The following is a 12,196-nucleotide window of genomic DNA, read 5'->3' on the forward strand; positions in this document are numbered from 1 at the left end:
GACGACGTGGATAGAACTAGAGGGTATTATGCTTAGCGAAGTAAGTCAATTGGAGAAAGACAACTATCATATGATCTCTGTGATATGAGGAAGTAGAGATGCAACATGGGGAGTTTGAGGGGTAGGAAAAGAATAAATGAAACAAAATGGGATTGGGAGGGAGACAAACCATAAGAGACTATTAATGTCACAAAACAAACTGAGGGGGGCTGGAGGGAGGGGGTTAGGGAAAGGGTGGTGGGGTGATGGACACTGGGGAGGGTATGTGCTATGGTGAGTACTGTGAAGTGTGTAAACCTGGCGTTTCACAGACCTGTACCACTGGGGCTAATAATACACTACATGTTTATAAAAAAATAAAAAAATTAAAAAAATAAATCTCTCTAAAATAATATCCTCAAAAATATATAAAATCATATTATGATGGAAGAATAATATTCTACTTTAATCAGGTCATACCCAGAGTTATCATGGCATCATTTTGCTTCTCAAAAGCAAACTGGAAGCCAGAGCATAATGAAGAAGCACAGACACAGAATTCTACACCCAGCCAAACTATCAGCCCAGTATGAATGCCCTATAAGCACATGGAAAGTCTCAAAAAATTATCTCCACATTTTATTTACCTGTCATCCATCGATGGGCATTTAGATGGATTCTACATACTGATTATTGTGAATAATACTGCTATACATATAGGAGTGCAAATAGCTCTTCCTAATCCTGGTTTCATTTCTTTTGGATAAATACCCAGAAGTGGAATGGCTGAATCATAAGGTATTTCTATTTTTAATTTTTTGAAGAATCTCCATACTCTTTTTCAAGGTGACTGCATCATTTTACATTCCTACCTACAGTGTGTAAGGACTGCAATTTCTCTACATCCACACCAACACTTATTTGTTTTCATTTTTGATAATGGCCATTCTGACAGGTGTGAGCTGGCATCTCCTTGAATAGATATTTCTCTGAAGAAGACATACAGATGGTCAACAGATACACGAAAAAATGGTCAACATCACTAATCATCAGGGAAATGCAGATCAAAACTACAATGAGATATCACCTCACCCCTCTTAGAATGGCCATTATTGCAAAACAAAACAGACAATAACAAATTTTGGTGAGGATGTGGAGAAGCTGGAATCCTTGTATGCTGTTGGTAAGAATGTATGTTTTAAAATAATAACCATCTTCTATGCACTGAATGTTTGTGTCTCCCCTGGATTCATATGTTGAAGCCTAAACCCCAATGTGATAACATACTTTGGATATAAAGTATGGATTGGAAGTGGAGTCTTTGGGATATAATTGGATTATGAAGGTAGAATTCTCCTGAAAGGGATTAAAAGCCTTGTAAAAAGGGAAGGATACATGGTATCTGTGTTCTCTGCCATCTGAGGATACAATAAGATATAGCCATCTGCAATCCAGGAAGTGGACTCTCATCAGATACTAGATGTCTCAGCACCTTGATCTTGGATTTCCCAGCCTCCAGACCTGTGAGAAATAAATTTTGATCGTTTAAACTCTGCTCAATCTATAGTACTTTGTTATAGCAGCCCAACAGACTAAAACATCATCCTAACAGGTGTGAAGTGATTATCACATGGTGGTTTTGGTTTCTATTTTCCTATGGAATATACATACCATGGAGTATTATACAGCCTTTAAAAAGGGAAATTCTGCCATATGCAACGATATGGATGAAATTCAGAACTTTATGTTAAATGAAAACAGAATGGCAAATACTACATGATTCCACTTACATAATGTATTTAAAGAGTCAAACACATGGAGGCAGAGAGTAGAAATGTAGTTACCAGGGGCTAGGAGTGGGGGAATGGGGAGTTGCTGTTCAATGGGTATAGGGTTTTAGTTTCTTTCTTTCTTTTTTTTTTTTTTTGATAGAGAGAGACACAGAGAGAGAGGGAACACGAGCAGGTGGAGAGGAAGAGGCAGGCCCCCCACCAAGCAGGGAGCCTAATACAGGCCTTGATCCCAGGACTCTGGGTTCATGACCTGAACTGTAGGCAGATACTTAATGACTGAACTACCCAGGCACCCTGAGTATAGGGTTTTAGTTGTGCAAGATAAGTTTACAGATCTGCAATACAACATTGTTCCCATAATTATCAATAGTGTATTGCACAGTTACAAATTTAAGAGAGTAGATTTCATGTTAACTGTTCTCACCCACAATTAAAAAGAAAAAAAGAAAAAAGAAAAAAGGAAAAAGGAAAAAGGAAAAAAAATGATCTTCAAGCTCCTTTTCACAGGAAGTTATTAGAAATGAGTAACCCAAGAAAGCAAACAAGGAATTCAAGAAATGTGGGAGAGAGGGCATTCTAGCATAATGGTGAAGGGAGATTCAACATTTAAGCAATTTTACAGAGAGAAAAAAAGCAATCAGTCCAGATTGAACAGAAGGTTAGAAGACTCCAGAAGGGTCATCTTTGGCAAAAAATGTGAAACTAATAGATGACCTAATATGTTTGTCTGAACAAACTGACAATTTCAAGAAGAATTAGTGATAAATACACAACATTCTAAGGAAAAAAAATGAGGTAATTATTAACTCCAGGGGAAAAAAATTATTCAAAAATGAAATATAATTATGGTGTACTAAATGGCTCACCTGTAAATAATATTAATATATTCATAATAATATAAAAGCTAAATATTGGTGTAATGAGAAAATGTGGTATAACTACAGAATTAGTTTCTTATTTAAATTTCTCTACATCCTCACCAACACTTTTTATTTTTAAGAATGGCCATCCTTACAGGTGCTCCAGATTCAGTAGTCTAAAACAATACCCATTTATTAGCTTACAATTCCATAGGTCAAATATTCAGGCACAGAGTAACTGGTTTCTCGCCTCATTGTCTCAAGACCTAAGTTGGGGTGTCAGCTGGCCTGTGTTCCTTTTTGGAGGATCTCGGGAAGAAACCAATTAAAAGTTTATTCAGATGGTTGGTAGAATTAATTTTCTAGTGGCTGTAGGGCTGAAGTCCTTGTTTTTTTGCTAGACCTTGGCTCAGGACTGTTCTCAGCTCTCAGACCTCCCACCTTCCCACTACCACTTCACAACATGGGTGTTTGCTTTCTTCCAGGATAGCTGGAGTGTATCTGTCTCCCTCTTCTGCTCTTGGCTGGAGAAAACTCTATACTTCTAAAGGGCTCACGTGATTAAGTCAGACCCACTCAGATAATCTATCTTAATTTAAGGTCACCTATGCCATATAACACAATATAATTATAGGAGTAAAACATATAATTTCTCACAGTCCTGGGAATTATGTCAGGTAGGTATAGCGTGGGTAAGAAAATCTTGGGGAATGTTTTAGAATCTTGTATACCACAATTATATTGGGGGAAGAGTGAGTTGGCAAGTGAAGGGGGTGGTGATGATGGTTAAGAGAGATGAAATACCTTCTTCTATTGTTGAATGAAAGTAGATAAAGGCCTAAAGTGGAGAATAAAACAATATCCATATAAGTATGTTTGTGAAAATATATAAGTAATTATCTATAGGAACATTTAAAAAGTTGGGGTGCCTGGGTGGCTGAGTTGATTAAGTATCCAACTCTTTTTTTTATTTATTAAGATTTTATTTATTATTTGAGAGAGAGAGAGAGAGAGAGAGAGAAAGAGAGAGAGAAAGTGGAGGTGGGGAGGAGCAGAGGGGAAATGAGGGGGACAAGCAGACTCTGTGCTGAGCATGGAACCCTAGGCAGGGTTTGATTCCAGGACCCTGAGATCATGACCTGAAGCTTCGAATCTTGACCTTGGCTCAGGTCATGAGCTCAAGGTACTGAGTTTGAGGCCTGCCTCTGACTCTGCACTCAGTGGGGAGTCTGCTTGAGATCCTCTCCCTCTCTTTCTGCCCCTTCCCCTTGCTCATATGCATGGACATTTTCTCTCTCTCTCTCTCTGAAAATAAATAAATCTTTAAAAAGTAAAAAGTAAATAGTGGTTGTCTAAGGAGAGTAGACTTCAGGGATAGGGTGGTGTGGAACAGAAGGCTACCATTTTTCATGGTGTGCCTCGAGGATTGCTGTATCTCAATTAATCTAAAACTCTTTGATTGTATAATACATCCTGATTTCTGAGTTGTTAACATGTGAAAAGTGCAATTTGCCTTACATTACTATATATAAGTTTACATATCTAAACACACACATACACACACACAGATGAAAAGAAAAATTAAAAGCAAACCAAAATCAAAGCTAAGGAATAGTTTCTGTTTGGGGTGAATTAGTATGTTCTGGCCCAGTGCAGAATGTAGGCTATGTGAGAAAACAGTCCAAGACACTGTGGCCATCAAGTAAGTCCTTCAGAACATAAATAAGCAATAGGAAAGTTGAAGAGTGATAGTGACCAGGTGTATAAGTACATAACCATTTCCCATGATTAAAAATCTTTGTTTTGCCTTACCTAATAAATCCATGCTTAAGAAAAACTGCGAATTTTATTTTACTTTTTACAAAGATTTTATTTTAAGTAATGTTTACACCCAATGTGGGACTCGAACTCATAACCCTGAGATCAAGAGTCTCATGCTCTACCAACCAAGCCAATGAGGTGTCCTGAGAAAGTGTGAATTTTAAACCATAATAGAATACATTTAGCATTAGGTTTGCATCTCTCTTTCTCTCATCATCATCTTTTTTTTTTTTTGCATTTATAAGCTCTGGGTCAGTCTCTGTGTTAGGTGTTAGGATAAGATGGTGGCAGAATCTTTACCAACAAGGAACTAATAGTCTAGCAGGCTATGAAAAACTGGAGAAAGTCTATAATGAGGCCAAGTCTGCCAGAGTAGGGGAAGCAAGTGTGATATGGTTGGAACAAAGAGTAAGTGAAGGACAACTGTAGAAAATTGAGTTGACAAAGTACTATTTTTCAATTGTATTTTATATAATGATTGACGTCTTCATATTTTCTTTGATTAGCCCTGCTTTAACTACCTAATTCAATCATGAAAATGTTCACTGCTAAGATATCCACGTTTCTCTGATCCAATGGCATATTTATATCATCAGTGTTTAGAAGTTTAAGGCTGGATTTCTAATTGTCACCTCGATCATTTCTTACTCCCTTGTAATAATAGATTTAATATTATTAGTATTCTCTAAAGCCTTCTGGGAGGCATTTATTTTTATTGTGTAATGGTGAATGATGATAAAAATAAAAAAAAACGAATAAAAGGCTTTCATGTTTTCCATGCAATTATCATTCTGGTGTTCTTCATTTCTTTGTGCATCTGGTTTCATTTTCCTTCTGTGTGAAAATGCCAAAGTAAAACTGTGGTGTGAGGAATTCTTTCAGCTTTTGTATGCCTAAACAAGTTTTTATTTCATCTTTAGTCTTAAAAAATAGTTTCGCTGGATACAGAATTCTAGGTTGACAATATTTTTCTTTCAGTAATTTAAATATGTAGCTCACTCTCATCTGGTATGAATGTTTTCTAATGAGAAATCTGATGTCTCTCTTTTTTGTGTGTATTCTTTTTTTCCCTTCTGGCTGTGTTTAAAATGGTCTCATCACCAATGTGCTTTGGAGTAGTTTTTTTTTTTTTTTTAAATGGTTCTTGTGCCTAGGGCTCATTGAGCTTTTTGGATTTGTTAGTTTGTAGTTTTCATCAGATTTGGACATTTTGGTTATTATTTTTTCAAATATTTATTTAGTCTCACCTTATTCCTCTCTTTGTGACTCAAATTACACATCTATGTGGCTCCTGGAAGTTGATGCACAGCTCACTGATCCTCAGTTCATTTCTCTTTAGTTATTTTTCCCTGTGTTTCATTCTATTGCTAGGTGTTCAAGTTCATTAACTTTTTCTTCTGGAAAGACTTCTGAAATGCTTAATTTCACTAGTGTATTTTTAAAATCTCAGGCATTATAGTTCTCATCTCTAGAAGTTTGAATTGTATTTTCTTCACATTGCCCACGTTTCTATTTAACATGCTCAATGTTTTATTTAGTTGCAGATTTTTTAACCTCAGCAAAATAAGGATGCCTTGGCCTCTGCAGACTCTGAGCCACAAATCCTTGACCCAGGGAGACAGAATGCAGGACATAGTGTGCACATGGTTTTCCCTTCCTCATGCTGCAGCCTGGAAACTCTTTCCAGGAAGTAAGCTGAGTAGTTGCTGAGCTCACTTTCTTGTCTCAGAGATAATTTTCCTTTATTGTATGATGCTCAGTGTTTCGAAAATTATTGTTTCATGTCTTTTGTTTTCTTTATTGTTGTTTTATGTGGAAGGGCAAATCCAGTCCTTGTTACTCCATCTTAACTGGAAGCAAAAGTCAACTTGTTGTATTTAAATCACTGCTGGATTTTGGTAAAAGAAAACTGCTACCATTTCTTACAAAGCCAAATATCACTTTTGAGTGGTTCAATCCTCCCTTAAATGTTTGAATTGATTAGCTATGCAGGCTAATCAATTATAGCTGATATAAATTGAAAAAAAAATTAGAATTCATTTGAGGAAACTTCAACTTACATTCCATTTTTACAGGCTTGTTCTTCCCCCGGGCCCTGTGCTCATTGGTGGGAACGACGATATTTCTCAGTGTGTACATGGTATTGGTGAATTGATTATTTTGAATAGATCCAAGTCAGCTAAAAATTATTAAATAAATTGATCTTAAACATTGTGCTTTATTTAACTTGAGTTTCCATGTTATCAATCGACCCAACAAAATGCTGTTAGTGGTTTTTTTTAAGCTGCCTGGCTAATTCAGTTATAAAAACTTGGCCAATATTTTAAATGATTGTCTACTGAAGTCAAGCTGTTTTGTGTGTCTCAGATAGAGATGATAAGTTATGTAGTAAGGTTGTAACTTAAGGAAGAAAACTGGAAGACCTGAATGAAAGATCCATTCTGTAAGTGACATGATTTTATATTTCAGTAACCTGCAGCAAATATGCCCACCCCTACTATATTGGGTTTACTAGGAAAGATTAGATTTCCTGAGTGTGACCTCATTCTGGTGTCCCTCATTCTCCTTTTGTTCTTAGACTTTGGTCTTTCTCTCTATTTCCTGCATTATTGTCATAAGGTTTTCATTATTTGTTTCCAGGTTTTGCTGATAAAACTATAGGAAGCTGTTAATAACATCTTACTTCTAAGCCTTGCAGGACTTAATGTGTAGAGTTGCTCAACTTTGATTATGCTCTAATGAGTTGGGTGTTAAGTGTTGGACCCATCAGCGAGTGGGCTGGATTTGCCCTAGACAGATCACTTTCATGGGAGAATAAGGATTGCAGTCATTGATACCTTGAGCCTGCCATAGTGAATAGGATGGCTCCGCTCTCTGTGAAGCTAAGAGATGCTGCTATGTCCGTAATGTAGACAAAAAAAACACAAGCACCCTCTCCGTTGGAAAGACTAAACTCCAACCATTCCTACTTCAATTTTTGCCAGTCATTTTGCTTGTAGCTGGGTGGCAGGACATATCTATAAATGGAATTGTGATGTACACACAGTTTCAGTGGGGTTTCCTTTTAGAAATTACTGAAATAATTTAGTTTTGTTTGGGGAGAGTGACCTAGAAGAGTAATCCATTTATCTAAATAACAAATCAAGAGGATTTCTGTGTGATTTTCTAAGTAAGAAAGGGAGGTGTTGAGGCTTTGGGCCTTTGTTTCCATAATCTTATCCAAAGCCTTGAGTCTCATCATCTGTTTTATAAGGCACTTGATGGGATGCCTTTAAAAAGGGGGTAAATAGAACCTGTGTCAGATCTGGAGTTTGGATTTATGATAACTGCTAAATTATGTCCATCTTCTCTAGGTACTAAGTGGGGATGAACAAGGTTGTGAATACATTGGTAAGACTTTAAGATAAATGCCAGACATATCTGGAAAGTCCTCCAAAATGATCTCACTACTCCACTCAAACTATATTGAGGTAATCAAAAAAATCCTCTAGTTGTTAAAATTTGATTTTCTGCAGATAATAGAACTTTTTTTCTTGGCTTATTGCCTATATTATCATTGCTAATCACTTTCTTCATCTTAAAACTTGGTTTTATAATGTCACGCTTTCTTGGTTAATTTTAACTTTTGGTAGTTCTGTTCAGTCTCTCTTACAGATTTAACTTTACCTCTCAGCCCTATGGTTCCTATCATCAAGCCACTTCTCTCACTACATACCTTTCTTTGTTCCTGTGAAGGCGATCCAGGACTATGGCTCCAATAACTCCCTGAGTATGAATGACTCCCCAGTCCATCTTCAGATTAAAAATCTCTCTTGTCAGATTTCTACTGGCCTGAGAAAAATAAACCCACATGGGATTTCCATAGACATCTCTAACTCAACAACATTAAATCCAAACACTTCATATTCTGCTCCCTGAATCCACTTTCCTTCTTGGGCTCCATCATTTAGAGAATGATGCTACCTTTCATCAATTGCTCACAATAGAAACCTGAGAGCTACACTAAATTCTTCTTTTTCCTCACCCCTACCCAGTCTTGAAGTCCAGGAAGCTCTCTTAAAACCTCTCTCCTACCTTTCATCATTGCCCTAATTTATATCGAAGCAGGAAGTTTACAATAGCCTCCTTCTCACTGATCTGACTTTTATTCACCTTCCTGGAAATTATCCCCCAAAGCCAGAGTTTTCTTTTCAACAAAAAAGCTTAACTTTTTAAAAAAGATTTTTATTTATTTATTTATTTGAGAGAGAGAGAGAGAAGGAGAGAGAGAGAGAAAGTGAGCACAAGTGAGGGGAGGGGCAGAAGGGGAGGGAGAGGAAGAGGGAGAGAATCTCAAGTAGATTCCAAGCTGAGTGTGGAGCCCCATGTGGCAAGCAACCTCACAAGTGAGCCACCCAGGCACCCCACAAACAAGTCTTACTTTACTTTTCTGCTCAAACTCCTCAATGATTCCTCTATCAATAAAATAAAACCTAACCTTTTCTTCATGATCTAGCCTCTTCCTACCTGTTCAACTTCTTCTACCATCATCTCCCTTGAATTTACTTTTAAGCATGATGTCTTGCACATGATTTATAAAGAAAGGATGAATGGATGGACAGCAGTCTTCCAAATAAATACACCATACCATCTTCTATGTTTCTATACACGTCCTGTTTTTCTGATGTCTGAGATGCTTTTCTCCACTCCACCGCTTCCTGACACCGTCCATGATGCCTCCTCCCCACCAACGTAGATGCTGGTATTACTCTTTTGTTTCTACAGCACTTAGTACCTATCTCCAGGACTGTATTATTCCAATTATACTATCTCACACTGATTGGAGTTGGTCCTGGGTCTCAGTCTTAAAATTGTTTGTTTGCGTTCTTGTCTTTTCAGTCGACTTAAACCTTAGCTAGCTGGGGACCCTGACTTTTCATCTTCGTGTCCTGTAGGGCCTGATACAGTGCCTACACCTAATAGGTGCTCAGTAATCATTCTCTGAGACAAAACATGCCTTATCAATAATTGTAGGGGAGAGCTCTTTTGTCCTTATTTAGTAAATTAAATGCAAACCAAAATAAAAAAAAAAAAGAGTGACTTCTGGTGAAGAGCAGAGATAAAATGGAAGCCACTTCCCTCTTGTTTGGTGCTAAGGGGGGAATGGAAGCAGATCTTGTGCTACTTCCTCTCGCCAATCCTTAGAATCGCCACCCCACCCTGACCATTCCTTTTTTCCCTCTGCATCTTGTCTTTGGTTTTGGGGAGAAGATAAGGAGAAGATGAGAGAGAGAAGATCTGAGATATCTGGAGGAGTTTCTACCAAGTCAAAGTGGAGGAGATTTACTACTTCCAAAGGAAGGGTGGCCAGAGTATCCTCCTCATTCCTGGGCTTGAGTGCTGTGTGTGTAACTTGAAACAGAAAGGTTCTTGAGTTGATCCAGTAAGCACTGCCTGGGCCTGGCAATCTGATTTGCAGGGCTCAGTGGAGATTGAAAATATGGGCCCCTTGTTAAATATGTGCGAAGAATTTTAGGCCGTGACAGCAGAGCATGAGACCAAGGGTAGGACCCTTCTGAGCTGGGGTCCCGTGTACCAGCACACGTTCACACTGATGAAACCAGGCCTGGGGTTCCTTGATGGAGGTTTCAAGGACTGGGTTTATGTGATGTTTCTTTTCCTTATTTGTTTATCTGGAAGTTTCTATGAAATCCTTTGGACACTCAAAAAGGGATAAATACAAATATCAAGGTACCCATCACTGGCTTAAGAAATGTGTGGTGACAAATATATTTAAAATGCTTTGTGTACCTCTTGCTCCCAGAAGTAACCCATGTTCTGATGAACCACAAGAGTTTATCATTTCTGTAGATGTCGATATTTTTTTCTTTTTTTTTTCTTTTTTACTTTACTTTACTCTTTAAAGTGATGCAGGGGGAATATTTCCTGAAGCAAATGCCTGAGCAAGGGATTAAATCCTATGAGACCCAGGATTAACCAACTCCAAATCTGTGTGATAAGGGAGTTCTGGTTTTGTCCTTTGCATTTTTATTCATTGTTTACATTTTCTTTAGCCCACATCTACCTCCTTTCTTGCCCTTTGTAGAATCTGTAAACAACCCTTCCTTTCTGCTAAACGTGTCTTCACCCATTTTATTTTACTTACTACTTGCTTCTTTTGTAAAGCTAAGCATGAGTCCAGGCTCCAGGCCAACTTCTTTTCTCCCTCATGGTTATCCTGGGTCATGGTGCTGGGGGTTCAATGGGTCGGTCAAGTGGTCGTTTTGTAATATTTTAAGTTCAGCTGCATCTGGGGACTTGGAAAAGCAGGGTTCCAAGGAGACAGAATGTGTTGGAATTTTACATATATTTATATATATATGAACTAGAGTGAATTGGATTCAGAGATGAATATTCAGCCAAGCCCACATTTGAGAATTTTAAAGTAGGACTGTGAGGGGAGAGAAAGTCTTGCTCAGCCATGCAGCTTTGTGCAGGGATTAAGGCAGCAGGAAATGTGGTGAATATTTTGCCAAAAATGAGGGTGTGGCCTTTAGAGTGGGGACTTGGAATCTGGCGTTGTCCCACACAGTTATAATAATTAACAAATTAATAGTTTGCACATCCTCTATGCCTTCAAAAGCTTAAAACCCCTCCAAGCCTTACATACCCTCCAGATGAATATTGGAAACCGTGTGGAATTTAGCAATAGTAAGAAAGAAGATTGCAAATGGCTGGTTTTTCTGTCTTTAGGGATTTATCTACATGGCAGCAGCCACAGTTGGGTTAGGGCAAGGAGTTTGGGGATGGATTTTGGCAGGCCTTTGATCTGAACGGACTGAAATAAAAGAAACCAATGCACCCCCCTAATCGCCTGACCAGATACCTTACACAGCACCATTCCAAGCTCATGTGAATAAAATGGTCGCAAAATGCCAATAATAACCACCAGGATTTCCAGCACAGGGAGTGATTGGAAATTTGACTCATGTGCTGCCCCCAAAATCACTCTGGCCTAATTACTGTTAAAAACAGATGAAGATAAAAGTTAACGTGGCCCCAGTGAGTCATCTTGTCAGGACTCACATTACAGAAACAGCCATTCTGGGAGGAGAATTCTGAGGACAAAGTCTTTGAGAGTGGCCACAAACGATTGCAGAGAACCAGGCTGCTAGAAAAGCCTGTGTCTGGATCCCAGGAACTTAGCACAAGATAACTCGCCTGTGGTAACAGCGGCTTTTCAATAGTCTTTTCCATTAATAAACACATGCAACCGCCATATGGAAATATGATCTTCAGCCTCACTTCCTCCTAAAATAGAGCATTCCTAATTGTAGTTATTTAACTTCCTTCAGAAATACTCTCACTCTTCCTTCAGAAAGACTGTTCTTAATGACTTGGGTTCATCTGGCATGGGGAAGAGACGAGTGGGACAGGCAGCAGGAAGCCTTCTCTGAAACTGGTCTCTTAGTCTTTCCTGGGTAAGTAGTATTGGCCTCTTTAGAGATAAAGAAAATTGGGAGCCAGAGCTATACTACAAATCAAATGTTCCTTTGTTCTTTTGTGCCTAGAGTTCCGTGATCAACCATGATATTCAATATGGCAGTGTCATGTCGTTTGGTGGGGACGGCGGTTGGAGCACAGGAAGTTTGGGTTTGAATCTTGACTTTGCCACTGTTCTCTGTGACTCCAGACAAGTTATTTAACCTCTCTGGGCTCAGCTGTTTCATTGATCACTTGGGAGTGATGACACAGACCCTAAAG

This window comes from Enhydra lutris, unplaced genomic scaffold (genome assembly GCF_002288905.1).
Source record: "Enhydra lutris kenyoni isolate GAN:26980312 unplaced genomic scaffold, ASM228890v2 scaffoldscaffold25, whole genome shotgun sequence".
NCBI classification, from domain to species: domain Eukaryota; kingdom Metazoa; phylum Chordata; class Mammalia; order Carnivora; family Mustelidae; genus Enhydra; species Enhydra lutris.